Raw genomic sequence first — 16150 nt, forward strand, 5'->3', positions numbered from 1 at the left:
CAGGAGGTTAAAGGGACTGACTCTCCAAGTGGGGAGAGTGTTAGTAAAGCGTCTGGAATGTTGCACCCGAGTACCAGGGGAGGAAAACTGAGACACATTTGAACACGTCTCCCGATCACATGGTTGATCATACTCTAGGTTCCACATGCATGTTTTAGCTGAAGGAAGAATACCTTAAACCTGGGTAGTTGAAACCCGTGGAATGGGTACCATGCAATATGACTTCAAAGGGTCTTCATTTGCTCACCGAACCTCTCCAATCCTATCACTGCTGCGTTTATGCCCCTGTACACATGCTTGATTCTCTTTCGGAGACATAGCAATCCATAGGTTTTAAGATACTTACTAGTCAGGTACATTCTTAGGCGTTTAATATGCGGTGTTGAGTCCATTTCGTTGAGCAAGGAGTAGCTCTTGTCTATTCCATATTTGGCTTAAGCAACTTTATCTGTGCTCATTTCAATCTCTGGTTTTATGCAGCACCCCAACTCACCTTTACCCTTAAGCAAGCATAAGTTGTTTTTCTAAATTTGAGACCCTGTTCTGTTCTGTAATTCAGTTCCTGTGTAGCCAAGTTTCCATTCTGTGTATAACTGATATCTTATGATGTTTCTTTCTCTGTGTGACTTATTTCAGTTAGAATCATCATACCTGAATCCACTCATTGTGATGCTAAGGGCCTGATGACATAGATTTCATTGCTGAGTGATATTGCTTTGTAAGTAAATACCACAACTTCTTTATCCATTTTTCACTTTCTGCGATGTTGAACTTGTACTGTAAATGAGGTTCTTGTAAACAGAGGCGTCCCAAACTTTGGGGTGGCTGTGTCTTTTTGATTTTAATTTCCCTAAGCTATAGGACCATAAGTGGCAGTGCCCTAGGCTCTGTTGCTTTGTTTTTTAGATGTTTCAGGAAACACCATACACTTCTCCCGAGTGGTTGTTGGCAATTTACATCCCGCCCATCAGCATAACAAGGCTCCCAGTTCTCCATGGCCTGTTGCCTTTCTGGATTTTACACTTTTTTCAGATGGCCCTTTTGACCGGGGGGAAGTGAGACTTCATTGTAGTGCAGATTTCCTTTGCAAGCTTGCTTGGTTGGCCAAAAAGGGCGTATGCGTTTTTTCCTGAATATATTCAGGAAAAAACGCATACGCCCTTTTTGGCCAAGTGCATCATTGTGGACGTTCTGCCTCTTTTCCTATGCTTTCAATGCAATTCCAGTCTACCTCCTGAAATCGGTTTCCTGCAATTCTGCCCCGCTTTCAAGTCCTCTTGGCAGCCTTACTTCAGTCTATTTTTGGACGATAGCTGTCATTTATAACTCTGCAGGTTTGTGAATTACAGTGCCCCTGAGCTCCTTTCTTCAACTCGCTTTCTTTTGAGCTGGCCGCAGCACCGCAGGATGGCTTCAGGCCCTAATCTGGTTCCGGCACGGCACGCTGAGCCTTTGGTTAATTCCTCTTCCTGGTGGGAAATGAGAGTTAAATTTGCCCGTCCAGACACCTCCAGCTAGCCTCTCATTGGTTCTCGCTATTCCTGTTCATCTTCCGCAGAAATTGCAAACTGGGCCAAACAGGAGGTTAAAGGGACTGACTCTCCAAGTGGGGAGAGTGTTAGTAAAGCGTCTGGAATGTTGTACCCGAGTACCAGGGGAGGAAAACTGAGACATATTTGAACACGTCTCCCGATCACATGGTTGATCATACTCTAGGTTCCACATTCATGTTTTAGCTGAAGGAAGAATACCTTAAACCTGGGTAGTTGAAACCCGTGGAATGGGTACCATGCAATATGACTTCAAACGGTCTTCATTTGCTCACCGAACCTCTCCAATCCTATCACTGCTGCGTTTATGCCCCTGTACACATGCTTGATTCTCTTTCGGAGACATAGCAATCCATAGGTTTTAAGATACTTACTAGTCAGGTACATTCTTAGGCGTTTAATATGTGGTGTTGAGTCCATTTCGTTGAGCAAGGAGTAGCTCTTGTCTATTCCATATTTGACTTAAGGAACTTTATCTGTGCTCATTTCAATCTCTGGTTTTATGCAGCACCCCAACTCACCTTTACCCTTAAGCAAGCATATGTTGGTTTTCTAAATTTGAGACCCTGTTCTGTTCTGTAATTCAGTTCCTGTGTAGCCAAGTTTACATTCCGTGTATTACTGATATCTTATGATGTTTCTTTTTCTGTGTGACTTATTTCAGTTAGAATCATCATACCTGAATCCACTCATTGTGCTGCTAAGGGTCTGATGACACAGATTTCATTGCTGAGTGATATTGCTTTGTAAGTAAATACCACAACTTCTTTATCCATTTTTCACTTTCTGCGATGTTGAACTTGTACTGTAAACGAGGTTCTTGTAAACAGAGCCGTTCCAAACTTTCGGGTGGCTGTGTCTTTTTGATTTTAATTTCCCTAAGCTATAGGACCATAAGTGGAAGTACCCTAGGTTCTGTTGCTTTGTTTTTTAGATGTTTTAGGAAACACCATACACTTCTCCTGAGTGTCTGTTGGCAATTTACATCCCACCCATCAGCATAACAAGGCTCCCAGTTCTCCATGGCCTGTCCTGCCTTTCTGGATTTTACATTTTTTTCAGATGGCCCTTTTGACCGGGGGGAAGTGAGACTTCATTGTAGTGCAGATTTCCTTTGCAAGCTTGCTTGGTTGGCCAAAAAGGGCGTATGCGTTTTTTCCTGAATATATTCAGGAAAAAACGCATACGCCCTTTTTGGCCAAGTGCATCATTGTGGACGGTCTGCCTCTTTTCCTATGCTTTCAATGCAATTCCAGTCTACCTCCTGAAATCGGTTTCCTGCAATTCTTCCCCGCTTTCAAGTCCTCTTGGCAGCCTTACTTCAGTATATTTTTGGACGATAGCTGTCATTTATAACTCTGCAGGTTTGTGAATTACAGTGACCCTGAGCTCCTTTCTTCAACTCGCTTTCTTTTGAGCTGGCCGCAACACCGCAGGATGGCTTCAGGCCCTAATCTGGTTCCGGTACGGCACGCTGAGCCTTTGGTTATTTCCTCTTCCTGGTGGGAAATGAGAGTTAAATTTGCCCGTCCAGACACCTCCAGCTAGCCTCTCATTGGTTCTCGCTATTCCTGTTCATCTTCCGCAGAAATTGCAAACTGGGCCAAACAGGAGGTTAAAGGGACTGACTCTCCAAGTGGGGAGAGTGTTAGTAAAGCGTCTGGAATGTTGTACCCGAGTACCAGGGGAGGAAAACTGAGACATATTTGAACACGTCTCCCGATCACATGGTTGATCATACTCTAGGTTCCACATGCATGTTTTAGCTGAAGGAAGAATACCTTAAACCTGGGTAGTTGAAACCCGTGTAATGGGTACCATGCAATATGACTTCAAAGGGTCTTCATTTGCTCACCGAACCTCTCCAATCCTATCACTGCTGCGTTTATGCCCCTGTACACATGCTTGATTCTCTTTTGGAGACATAGCAATCCATAGGTTTTAAGATACTTACTAGTCAGGTACATTCTTAGGCGTTTAATATGCGGTGTTGAGTCCATTTCGTTGAGCAAGGAGTAGCTCTTGTCTATTCCATATTTGGCTTAAGGAACTTTATCTGTGCTCATTTCAATCTCTGGTTTTATGCAGCACCCCAACTCACCTTTCCCCTTAAGCAAGCATAAGTTGCTTTTCTAAATTTGAGACCCTGTTGTGTTTTGGAATTCAGTTCCTGTGTAGACAAGTTTACATTCTGTGTATTAGTGATATCTTATGATGTTTCTTTTTCTGTGTGACTTATTTCAGTTAGAATCATCGTACCTGAATCCACTCATTATGCTGCTACAGGCCTGATGACATAGATTTCATTGCTGAGTGATACTGCATTGTACGTAAGTACCACAAGTTCTTTATCCATTTTTCACTTTCTGTGATATTGAACTTGTACAGAAAACGAGGTTCTTGTAAACAGAGGCGTCCCAAACTTTGGGGTGGCTGTGTCTTTTTGATTTTAATTTCCCTAAGCTATAGGACCATAAGTGGAAGTGCCCTAGGCTCTGTTCCTTTGTTTTATAGATGTTTCAGGAAACACCATACACTTCTCCTGAGTGTCTGTTGGCAATTTACATCCCGCCCATCAGCATAACAAGGCTCCCAGTTCTCCATGGCCTGTCCTGCCTTTCTGGATTTTACACTTTTTTCAGATGGCCCTTTTGACCGGGGAGAAGTGAGACTTCATTGTAGTGCAGATTTCCTTTGCAAGTTTGCTTGGTTGGCCAAAAAGGGCGTATGCGTTTTTTCCTGAATATATTCAGGAAAAAACGCATACGCCCTTTTTGGCCAAGTGCATCATTGTGGACGTTCTGCCTCTTTTCCTATGCTTTCAATGCAATTCCAGTCTACCTCCTGAAATCGGTTTCCTGCAATTCCGCCCCGCTTTCAAGTCCTCTTGGCAGCCTTACTTCAGTCTATTTTTGGACGATAGCTGTCATTTATAACTCTGCAGGTTTGTGAATTACAGTGCCCCTGAGCTCCTTTCTTCAACTCGCTTTCTTGTGACCTGGCCGCAACACCGCAGGATGGCTTCAGGCCCTAATCTGGTTCCGGCACGGCACGCTGAGCCTTTGGTTATTTCCTCTTCCTGGTGGGAAATGAGAGTTAAATTTGCCCGTCCAGACACCTCCAGCTAGCCTCTCATTGGTTCTCGCTATTCCTGTTCGTCTTCCGCAGAAATTGCAAACTGGGCCAAACAGGAGGTTAAAGGCACTGACTCTCCAAGTGGGGAGAGTGTTAGTAAAGCGTCTGGAATGTTGCACCCGAGTACCAGGGGAGGAAAACTGAGACATATTTGAACACGTCTCCCGTTCACATGGTTGATCATACTTGGGTTCCACATGCATGTTTTAGCTGAAGGAAGAATACCTTAAACCTGGAGAGTTGAGACCCGTGTAATGGGTACCATGCAATATGACTTCAAAGGGTCTTCATTTGCTCACCGAACCTCTCCAATCCTATCACTGCTGCGTTTATGCCCCTGTACACATGCTTGATTCTCTTTCGGAGACATAGCAATCCATAGGTTTTAAGATACTTACTAGTCAGGTACATTCTTAGGCGTTTAATATGCGGTGTTGAGTCCATTTCGTTGAGCAAGGAGTAGCTCTTGTCTATTCCATATTTGGCTTAAGGAACTTTATCTGTGCTCATTTCAATCTCTGGTTTTATGCAGCACCCCAACTCACCTTTACCCTTAAGCAAGCATAAGTTGTTTTTCGAAATTTGAGACCCTGTTCTGTTCTGTAATTCAGTTCCTGTGTAGCCAAGTTTCCATTCCGTGTATTACTGATATCTTATGATGTTTCTTTTTCTGTGTGACTTATTTCAGTTAGAATCATCATATCTGAATCCACTCATTGTGCTGCTAACGCCTGATGACATAGATTTCATTGCTGAGTGATATTGCTTTGTAAGTGAATACCACAACTTCTTTATCCATTTTTCACTTTCTGCGATGTTGAACTTGTACTGTAAACGAGGTTCTTGTAAACAGAGCCGTTCCAAACTTTGGGGTGGCTGTGTCTTTTTGATTTTAATTTCCCTAAGCTATAGGACCATAAGTGGCAGTGCCCTAGGCTCTGTTGCTTTGTTTTTTAGATGTTTCAGGAAACACCATACACTTCTCCCGAGTGTCTGTTGGCAATTTACATCCCGCCCATCAGCATAACAAGGCTCCCAGTTCTCCATGGCCTGTCCTGCCTTTCTGGATTTTACACTTTTTTCAGATGGCCCTTTTGACCGGGGGGAAGTGAGACTTCATTGTAGTGCAGATTTCCTTTGCAAGCTTGCTTGGTTGGCCAAAAAGGGCGTATGCGTTTTTCCCTGAATATATTCAGGAAAAAACGCATACGCCCTTTTTGGCCAAGTGCATCATTGTGGACGTTCTGCCTCTTTTCCTATGCTTTCAATGCAATTCCAGTCTACCTCCTGAAATCGGTTTCCTGCAATTCTGCCCCGCTTTCAAGTCCTCTTGGCAGCCTTACTTCAGTCTATTTTTGGACGATAGCTGTCATTTATAACTCTGCAGGTTTGTGAATTACAGTGCCCCTGAGCTCCTTTCTTCAACTTGCTTTCTTGTGACCTGGCCGCAACACAGCAGGATGGCTTCAGGCCCTAATCTGGTTCCGGCACGGCACGCTGAGCCTTTGGTTATTTCCTCTTCCTGGTGGGAAATGAGAGTTAAATTTGCCCGTCCAGACACCTCCAGCTAGCCTCTCATTGGTTCTCGCTATTCCTGTTCATCTTCCGCAGAAATTGCAAACTGGGCCAAACAGGAGGTTAAAGGCGCTGACTCTCCAAGTGGGGAGAGTGTTAGTAAAGCGTCTGGAATGTTGCACCCGAGTACCAGGGGAGGAAAACTGAGACATATTTGAACACGTCTCCCGTTCACATGGTTGATCATTCTTGGGTTCCACATGCATGTTTTAGCTGAAGGAAGAATACCTTAAACCTGGAGAGTTAAGACCCGTGTAATGGGTACCATGCAATATGACTTCAAAGGGTCTTCATTTGCTCACCGAACCTCTCCAATCCTATCACTGCTGCGTTTATGCCCCTGTACACATGGTTGATTCTCTTTCGGAGACATAGCAATCCATAGGTTTTACGATACTTACTAGTCAGGTACATTCTTAGGCGTTTAATATGCGGTGTTGAGTCCATTTCGTTGAGCAAGGAGTAGCTCTTGTCTATTCCATATTTGACTTAAGGAACTTTATCTGTGCTCATTTCAATCTCTGGTTTTATGCAGCACCCCAACTCACCTTTCCCCTTAAGCAAGCATAAGTTGGTTTTCTAAATTTGAGACCCTGTTCTGTTCTGTAATTCAGTTCCTGTGTAGCCAAGTTTACATTCCGTGTATTACTGATATCTTATGATGTTTCTTTTTCTGTGTGACTTATTTCAGTTAGAATCATCATACCTGAATCCACTCATTGTGATGCTATGGGACTGATGACACAGATTTCATTGCTGAGTTATATTGCTTTGTAACTAATACCACAACTTCTTTATCCATTTTTCACTTTCTGCGATGTTGAGCTTGTACTGTAAATGAGGTTCTTGTAAACAGAGGCGTCCCAAACTTTGGGGTGGCTGTGTCTTTTTGATTTTAATTTCCCTAAGCTATAGGACCATAAGTGGAAGTGCCCTAGGCTCTGTTGCTTTGTTTTTTAGATGTTTCAGGAAACACCATACACTTCTCCCGAGTGTCTGTTGGCAATTTACATCCCGCCCATCAGCATAACAAGGCTCCCAGTTCTCCATGGCCTGTCCTGCCTTTCTGGATTTTACACTTTTTTCAGATGGCCCTTTTGACCGGGGGGAAGTGAGACTTCATTGTAGTGCAGATTTCCTTTGCAAGCTTGCTTGGTTGGCCAAAAAGGGCGTATGCGTTTTTTCCTGAATATATTCAGGAAAAAACGCATACGCCCTTTTTGGCCAAGTACATCATTGTGGACGTTCTGCCTCTTTTCCTATGCTTTCAATGCAATTCCAATCTACCTCCTGAAATCGGTTTCCTGCAATTCTGCCCTGCTTTCAAGTCCTCTTGGCAGCCTTACTTCAGTCTATTTTTGGACGATAGCTGTCATTTATAACTCTGCAGGTTTGTGAATTACAGTGCCCCTGAGCTCCTTTCTTCAACTTGCTTTCTTGTGACCTGGCCGCAACAGCGCAGGATGGCTTCAGGCCCTAATCTGGTTCCGGCACGGCACGCTGAACCTTTGGTTATTTCCTCTTCCTGGTGGGAAATGAGAGTTAAATTTGCCCGTCCAGACACCTCCAGCTAGCCTCTCATTGGTTCTCGCTATTCCTGTTCATCTTCCGCAGAAATTGCAAACTGGGCCAAACAGGAGGTTAAAGCACTGACTCTCCAAGTGGGGAGAGTGTTAGTAAAGCGTCTGGAATGTTGCACCCGAGTACCAGGGGAGGAAAACTGAGACATATTTGAACACGTCTCCCGTTCACATGGTTGATCATACTTGGGTTCCACATGCATGTTTTAGCTGAAGGAAGAATACCTTAATCCTGGAGAGTTGAGACCCGTGTAATGGGTACCATGCAATATGACTTCAAAGGGTCTTCATTTGCTCACCGAACCTCTCCAATCCTATCACTGCTGCGTTTATGCCCCTGTACACATGCTTGATTCTCTTTTGGAGACATAGCAATCCATAGGTTTTACGATACTTACTAGTCAGGTACATTCTTAGGCGTTTAATATGCGGTGTTGAGTCCATTTCGTTGAGCAAGGAGTAGCTCTTGTCTATTCCATATTAGACTTAAGGAACTGTATCTGTGTTCATTTCAATCTCTGGTTTTATGCAGCACCCCAACTCACCTTTACCCTTAAGCAAGCATAAGTTGGTTTTGTAAATTCGAGACCCTGTTCTGTTCTGTAATTCAGTTCCTGTGTAGCCAAGTTTACATTCCGTGTATTACTGATATCTTATGATGTTTCTTTTTCTGTGTGACTTACTTCAGTTAGAATCATCATACCTGAATCCACTCATTGTGCTGCTAAGGGCCTGATGACACAGATTTCATTGCTGAGTGATATTGCTTTGTAAGTAAATACCACAACTTCTTTATCCATTTTTCACTTTCTGCGATGTTGAACTTGTACTGTAAACGAGGTTCTTGTAAACAGAGCCGTTCCAAACTTTGGGGTGGCTGTGTCTTTTTGATTTTAATTTCCCTAAGCTATAGGACCATAAGTGGAAGTGCCCTAGGTTCTGTTGCTTTGTTTTTTAGATGTTTCAGGAAACACCATACACTTCTCCCGAGTGGTTGTTGGCAATTTACATCCCGCCCATCAGCATAACAAGGCTCCCAGTTCTCCATGGCCTGTCCTGCCTTTCTGGGTTTTACATTTTTTTCAGATGGCCCTTTTGACCTGGGGGAAGTGAGACTTCATTGTAGTGCAGATTTCCTTTGCAAGCTTGCTTGGTTGGCCAAAAAGGGCGTATGCGTTTTTTCCTGAATATATTCAGGAAAAAACGCATACGCGCTTTTTGGCCAAGTGCATCATTGTGGACGTTCTGCCTCTTTTCCTATGCTTTCAATGCAATTCCAGTCTACCTCCTGAAATCGGTTTCCTGCAATTCTGCCCCGCTTTCAAGTCCTCTTGGCAGCCTTACTTCAGTCTATTTTTGGACGATAGCTGTCATTTATAACTCTGCAGGTTTGTGAATTACAGTGACCCTGAGCTCCTTTCTTCAACTCGCTTTCTTGTGACCTGGCCGCAACACCGCAGGATGGCTTCAGGCCCTAATCTGGTTCCGGCCCGGCATGCTGAGCCTTTGGTTAATTCCTCTTCCTGGTGGGAAATGAGAGTTAAATTTGCCCGTCCAGACACCTCCAGCTAGCCTCTCATTGGTTCTCGCTATTCCTGTTCATTTTCCGCAGAAATTGCAAACTGGGCCAAACAGGAGGTTAAAGGGACTGACTCTCCAAGTGGGGAGAGTGTTAGTAAAGCGTCTGGAATGTTGTACCCGAGTACCAGGGGAGGAAAACTGAGACATATTTGAACACGTCTCCCGATCACATGGTTGATCATACTCTAGGTTCCACATGCATGTTTTAGCTGAAGGAAGAATACCTTAAACCTGGGTAGTTGAAACCCGTGGAATGGGTACCATGCAATATGACTTCAAAGGGTCTTCATTTGCTCACCGAACCTCTCCAATCCTATCACTGCTGCGTTTATGCCCCTGTACACATGCTTGATTCTCTTTCGGAGACATAGCAATCCATAGGTTTTAAGATACTTACAAGTCAGGTACATTCTTAGGCGTTTAATATGCGGTGTTGAGTCCATTTCGTTGAGCAAGGAGTAGCTCTTGTCTATTCCATATTTGGCTTAAGGAACTTTATCTGTGCTCATTTCAATCTCTGGTTTTATGCAGCACCCCAACTCACCTTTACCCTTAAGCAAGCATAAGTTGTTTTTCTAAATTTGAGACCCTGTTCTGTTCTGTAATTCAGTTCCTGTGTAGCCAAGTTTCCATTCTGTGTATAACTGATATCTTATGATGTTTCTTTCTCTGTGTGACTTATTTCAGTTAGAATCATCATACCTGAATCCACTCATTGTGATGCTAAGGGCCTGATGACATAGATTTCATTGCTGAGTGATATTGCTTTGTAAGTAAATACCACAACTTCTTTATCCATTTTTCACTTTCTGCGATGTTGAACTTGTACTGTAAATGAGGTTCTTGTAAACAGAGGCGTCCCAAACTTTGGGGTGGCTGTGTCTTTTTGATTTTAATTTCCCTAAGCTATAAGACCATAAGTGGCAGTGCCCTAGGCTCTGTTGCTTTGTTTTTTAGATGTTTCAGGAAACACCATACACTTCTCCCGAGTGTCTGTTGGCAATTTACATCCCGCCCATCAGCATAACAAGGCTCCCAGTTCTCCATGGCCTGTCCTGCCTTTCTGGATTTTACACTTTTTTCAGATGGCCCTTTTGACCGGGGGGAAGTGAGACTTCATTGTAGTGCAGATTTCCTTTGCAAGCTTGCTTGGTTGACCAAAAAGGGCATATGCGTTTTTTCCTGAATATATTCAGGAAAAAACGCATACGCCCTTTTTGGCCAAGTGCATCATTGTGGACGTTCTGCCTCTTTTCCTATGCTTTCAATGCAATTCCAGTCTACCTCCTGAAATCGGTTTCCTGCAATTCTGCCCCGCTTTCAAGTCCTCTTGGCAGCCTTACTTCAGTCTATTTTTGGACGATAGCTGTCATTTATAACTCTGCAGGTTTGTGAATTACAGTGCCCCTGAGCTCCTTTCTTCAACTCGCTTTCTTTTGAGCTGGCCGCAACACCGCAGGATGGCTTCAGGCCCTAATCTGGTTCCGGTACGGCACGCTGAGCCTTTGGTTATTTCCTCTTCCTGGTGGGAAATGAGAGTTAAATTTGCCCGTCCAGACACCTCCAGCTAGCCTCTCATTGGTTCTCACTATTCCTGTTCATCTTCCGCAGAAATTGCAAACTGGGCCAAACAGGAGGTTAAAGGCGCTGACTCTCCAAGTGGGGAGAGTGTTAGTAAAGCGTCTGGAATGTTGCACCCGAGTACCAGGGGAGGAAAACTGAGACATATTTGAACACGTCTCCCATTCACATGGTTGATCATACTTGGGTTCCACATGCATGTTTTAGCTGAAGGAAGAATACCTTAAACCTGGAGAGTTGAGACCCGTGTAATGGGTACCATGCAATATGACTTCAAAGGGTCTTCATTTGCTCACCGAACCTCTCCAATCCTATCACTGCTGCGTTTATGCCCCTGTACACATGCTTGATTCTCTTTTGGAGAAATAGCAATCCATAGGTTTTACGATACTTACTAGTCAGGTACATTCTTAGGCGTTTAATATGCGGTGTTGAGTCCATTTCGTTGAGCAAGGAGTAGCTCTTGTCTATTCCATATTTGACTTAAGGAACTTTATCTGTGCTCATTTCAATCTCTGGTTTTATGCAGCACCCCAACTCACCTTTACCCTTAAGCAAGCATAAGTTGGTTTTCTAAATTTGAGACCCTGTTCTGTTCTGTAATTCAGTTCCTGTATAGCCAAGTTTACATTCCGTGTATTACTGATATCTTATGATGTTTCTTTTTCTGTGTGACTTATTTCAGTTAGAATCATCATACCTGAATCCACTCATTGTGATGCTAAGGGCCTGATGACATAGATTTCATTGCTGAGTGATATTGCTTTGTAAGTAAATACCACAACTTCTTTATCCATTTTTCACTTTCTGCGATGTTGAACTTGTACTGTAAACGAGGTTCTTGTAAACAGAGGCGTCCCAAACTTTGAGGTGGCTGTGTCTTTTTGATTTTAATTTCCCTAAGCTATAGGACCATAAGTGGCAGTGCCCTAGGCTCTGTTGCATTGTTTTTTAGATGTTTCAGGAAACACCATACACTTCTCCCAAGTGTCTGTTGGCAATTTACATCCCGCCCATCAGCATAACAAGGCTCCCAGTTCTCCATGGCCTGTCCTGCCTTTCTGGATTTTACACTTTTTTCAGATGGCCCTTTTGACCGGGGGGAAGTGAGACTTCATTGTAGTGCAGATTTCCTTTGCAAGCTTGCTTGGTTGGCCAAAAAGGGCGTATGCGTTTTTTCCTGAATATATTCAGGAAAAAACGCATACGCCCTTTTTGGCCAAGTGCATCATTGTGGACGTTCTGCCTCTTTTCCTATGCTTTCAATGCAATTCCAGTCTACCTCCTGAAATCGGTTTCCTGCAATTCTGCCCCGCTTTCAAGTCCTCTTGGCAGCCTTACTTCAGTATATTTTTGGACGATAGCTGTCATTTATAACTCTGCAGGTTTGTGAATTACAGTGCCCCTGAGCTCCTTTCTTCAACTTGCTTTCTTGTGACCTGGCCGCAACACCGCAGGATGGCTTCAGGCCCTAATCTGGTTCCGGCACGGCACGCTGAGCCTTTGGTTATTTCCTCTTCCTGGTGGGAAATGAGAGTTAAATTTGCCCGTCCAGACACCTCCAGCTAGCCTCTCATTGGTTCTCGCTATTCCTGTTCATCTTCCGCAGAAATTGCAAACTGGGCCAAACAGGAGGTTAAAGGCGCTGACTCTCCAAGTGGGGAGAGTGTTAGTAAAGCGTCTGGAATGTTGCACCCGAGTACCAGGGGAGGAAAACTGAGACATATTTGAACACGTCTCCCGTTCACATGGTTGATCATTCTTGGGTTCCACATGCATGTTTTAGCTGAAGGAAGAATACCTTAAACCTGGAGAGTTAAGACCCGTGTAATGGGTACCATGCAATATGACTTCAAAGGGTCTTCATTTGCTCACCGAACCTCTCCAATCCTATCACTGCTGCGTTTATGCCCCTGTACACATGCTTGATTCTCTTTCGGAGACATAGCAATCCATAGGTTTTACGATACTTACTAGTCAGGTACATTCTTAGGCGTTTAATATGCGGTGTTGAGTCCATTTCGTTGAGCAAGGAGTAGCTCTTGTCTATTCCATATTTGACTTAAGGAACTTTATCTGTGCTCATTTCAATCTCTGGTTTTATGCAGCACCCCAACTCACCTTTCCCCTTAAGCAAGCATAAGTTGGTTTTCTAAATTTGAGACCCTGTTCTGTTCTGTAATTCAGTTCCTGTGTAGCCAAGTTTACATTCCGTGTATTACTGATATCTTATGATGTTTCTTTTTCTGTGTGACTTATTTCAGTTAGAATCATCATACCTGAATCCACTCATTGTGATGCTATGGGACTGATGACACAGATTTCATTGCTGAGTGATATTGCTTTGTAACTAAATACCACAACTTCTTTATCCATTTTTCACTTTCTGCGATGTTGAGCTTGTACTGTAAATGAGGTTCTTGTAAACAGAGGCGTCCCAAACTTTGGGGTGGCTGTGTCTTTTTGATTTTAATTTCCCTAAGCTATAGGACCATAAGTGGAAGTGCCCTAGGCTCTGTTGCTTTGTTTTTTAGATGTTTCAGGAAACACCATACACTTCTCCCGAGTGTCTGTTGGCAATTTACATCCCGCCCATCAGCATAACAAGGCTCCCAGTTCTCCATGGCCTGTCCTGCCTTTCTGGATTTTACACTTTTTTCAGATGGCCCTTTTGACCGGGGGGAAGTGAGACTTCATTGTAGTGCAGATTTCCTTTGCAAGCTTGCTTGGTTGGCCAAAAAGGGCGTATGCGTTTTTTCCTGAATATATTCAGGAAAAAACGCATACGCCCTTTTTGGCCAAGTGCATCATTGTGGACGGTCTGCCTCTTTTCCTATGCTTTCAATGCAATTCCAATCCACCTCCTGAAATCGGTTTCCTGCAATTCTTCCCCACTTTCAAGTCCTCTTGGCAGCCTTACTTCAGTATATTTTTGGACGATAGCTGTCATTTATAACTCTGCAGGTTTGTGAATTACAGTGCCCCTGAGCTCCTTTCTTCAACTCGCTTTCTTTTGAGCTGGCCGCAACACCGCAGGATGGCTTCAGGCCCTAATCTGGTTCCGGTACGGCACGCTGAGCCTTTGGTTATTTCCTCTTCCTGGTGGGAAATGAGAGTTAAATTTGCCCGTCCAGACACCTCCAGCTAGCCTCTCATTGGTTCTCGCTATTCCTGTTCATCTTCCGCAGAAATTGCAAACTGGGCCAAACAGGAGGTTAAAGGGACTGACTCTCCAAGTGGGGAGAGTGTTAGTAAAGCGTCTGGAATGTTGTACCCGAGTACCAGGGGAGGAAAACTGAGACATATTTGAACACGTCTCCCGATCACATGGTTGATCATACTCTAGGTTCCACATGCATGTTTTAGCTGAAGGAAGAATACCTTAAACCTGGGTAGTTGAAACCCGTGGAATGGGTACCATGCAATATGACTTCAAAGGGTCTTCATTTGCTCACCGAACCTCTCCAATCCTATCACTGCTGCGTTTATGCCCCTGTACACATGCTTGATTCTCTTTCGGAGACATAGCAATCCATAGGTTTTAAGATACTTACAAGTCAGGTACATTCTTAGGCGTTTAATATGCGGTGTTGAGTCCATTTCGTTGAGCAAGGAGTAGCTATTGTCTATTCCATATTTGGCTTAAGGAACTTTATCTGTGCTCATTTCAATCTCTGGTTTTATGCAGCACCCCAACTCACCTTTACCCTAAGCAAGCATAAGTTGGTTTTCTAAATTTGAGACCCTGTTCTGTTCTGTAATTCAGTTCCTGTGTAGCCAAGTTTCCATTCCGTGTATTACTGATATCTTATGATGTTTCTTTTTCTGTGTGACTTATTTCAGTTAGAATCATCATACCTGAATCCACTCATTGTGCTGCTAAGGGCCTGATGACATAGATTTCATTGCTGAGTGATATTGCTTTGTAAGTGAACACCACAACTTCTTTATCCATTTTTCACTTTCTGCGATGTTGAACTTGTACTGTAAACGAGGTTCTTGTAAACAGAGCCGTTCCAAACTTTGGGGTGGCTGTGTCTTTTTGATTTTAATTTCCCTAAGCTATAGGACCATAAGTGGAAGTGCCCTAGGCTCTGTTGCTTTGTTTTTTAGATGTTTCAGGAAACACCATACACTTCTCCCGAGTGGTTGTTGGCAATTTACATCCCGCCCATCAGCATAACAAGGCTCCCAGTTCTCCATGGCCTGTCCTGCCTTTCTGGATTTTACACTTTTTTCAGATGGCCCTTTTGACCGGGGGGAAGTGAGACTTCATTGTAGTGCAGATTTCCTTTGCAAGCTTGCTTGGTTGGCCAAAAAGGGCGTATGCGTTTTTTCCTGAATATATTCAGGAAAAAACGCATACGCCCTTTTTGGCCAAGTGCATCATTGTGGACGTTCTGCCTCTTTTCCTATGCTTTCAATGCAATTCCAGTCTACCTCCTGAAATCGGTTTCCCGCAATTCTGCCCCGCTTTCAAGTCCTCTTGGCAGCCTTACTTCAGTCTGTTTTTGGACGATAGCTGTCATTTATAACTCTGCAGGTTTGTGAATTACAGTGACCCTGAGCTCCTTTCTTCAACTTGCTTTCTTGTGACCTGGCCGCAACACCGCAGGATGGCTTCAGGCCCTAATCTGGTTCCGGCCCGGCATGCTGAGCCTTTGGTTAATTCCTCTTCCTGGTGGGAAATGAGAGTTAAATTTGCCCGTCCAGACACCTCCAGCTAGCCTCTCATTGGTTCTCGCTATTCCTGTTCATCTTCCGCAGAAATTGCAAACTGGGCCAAACAGGAGGTTAAAGGGACTGACTCTCCAAGTGGGGAGAGTGTTAGTAAAGCGTCTGGAATGTTGTACCCGAGTACCAGGGGAGGAAAACTGAGACATATTTGAACACGTCTCCCGATCACATGGTTGATCATACTCTAGGTTCCACATGCATGTTTTAGCTGAAGGAAGAATACCTTAAACCTGGGTAGTTGAAACCCGTGGAATGGGTACCATGCAATATGACTTCAAAGGGTCTTCATTTGCTCACCGAACCTCTCCAATCCTATCACTGCTGCGTTTATGCCCCTGTACACATGCTTGATTCTCTTTTGGAGACATAGCAATCCATAGGTTTTAGATACTTACTAGTCAGGTACATTCT

The 16150-nt window shown here is 43.8% G+C and overlaps 1 long non-coding RNA gene across 11 annotated transcripts in view; it reads left to right on the plus strand.

Annotated features, from left to right (window-relative positions):
* LOC307188209 overlaps positions 1-16150 on the plus strand; it is a 1799555-nt gene that overhangs the window by 113553 nt on the left and 1669852 nt on the right. For 10 of the 11 annotated variants that reach the window (XR_013828832.1, XR_013828833.1, XR_013828834.1 and 7 more), the window contains exon 1: positions 3818-3880. The exons of the other annotated variant lie outside the window; for it this stretch is intronic. This is a non-coding gene — a long non-coding RNA (uncharacterized lncRNA). Of the gene's footprint in view, positions 1-3817; positions 3881-16150 lie in introns of those variants that run through there. 11 annotated transcript variants of the gene reach the window in all.

This window comes from Stenella coeruleoalba (assembly GCF_951394435.1).
Source record: "Stenella coeruleoalba genome assembly, chromosome: 6".
Lineage (NCBI taxonomy): Eukaryota > Metazoa > Chordata > Mammalia > Artiodactyla > Delphinidae > Stenella > Stenella coeruleoalba.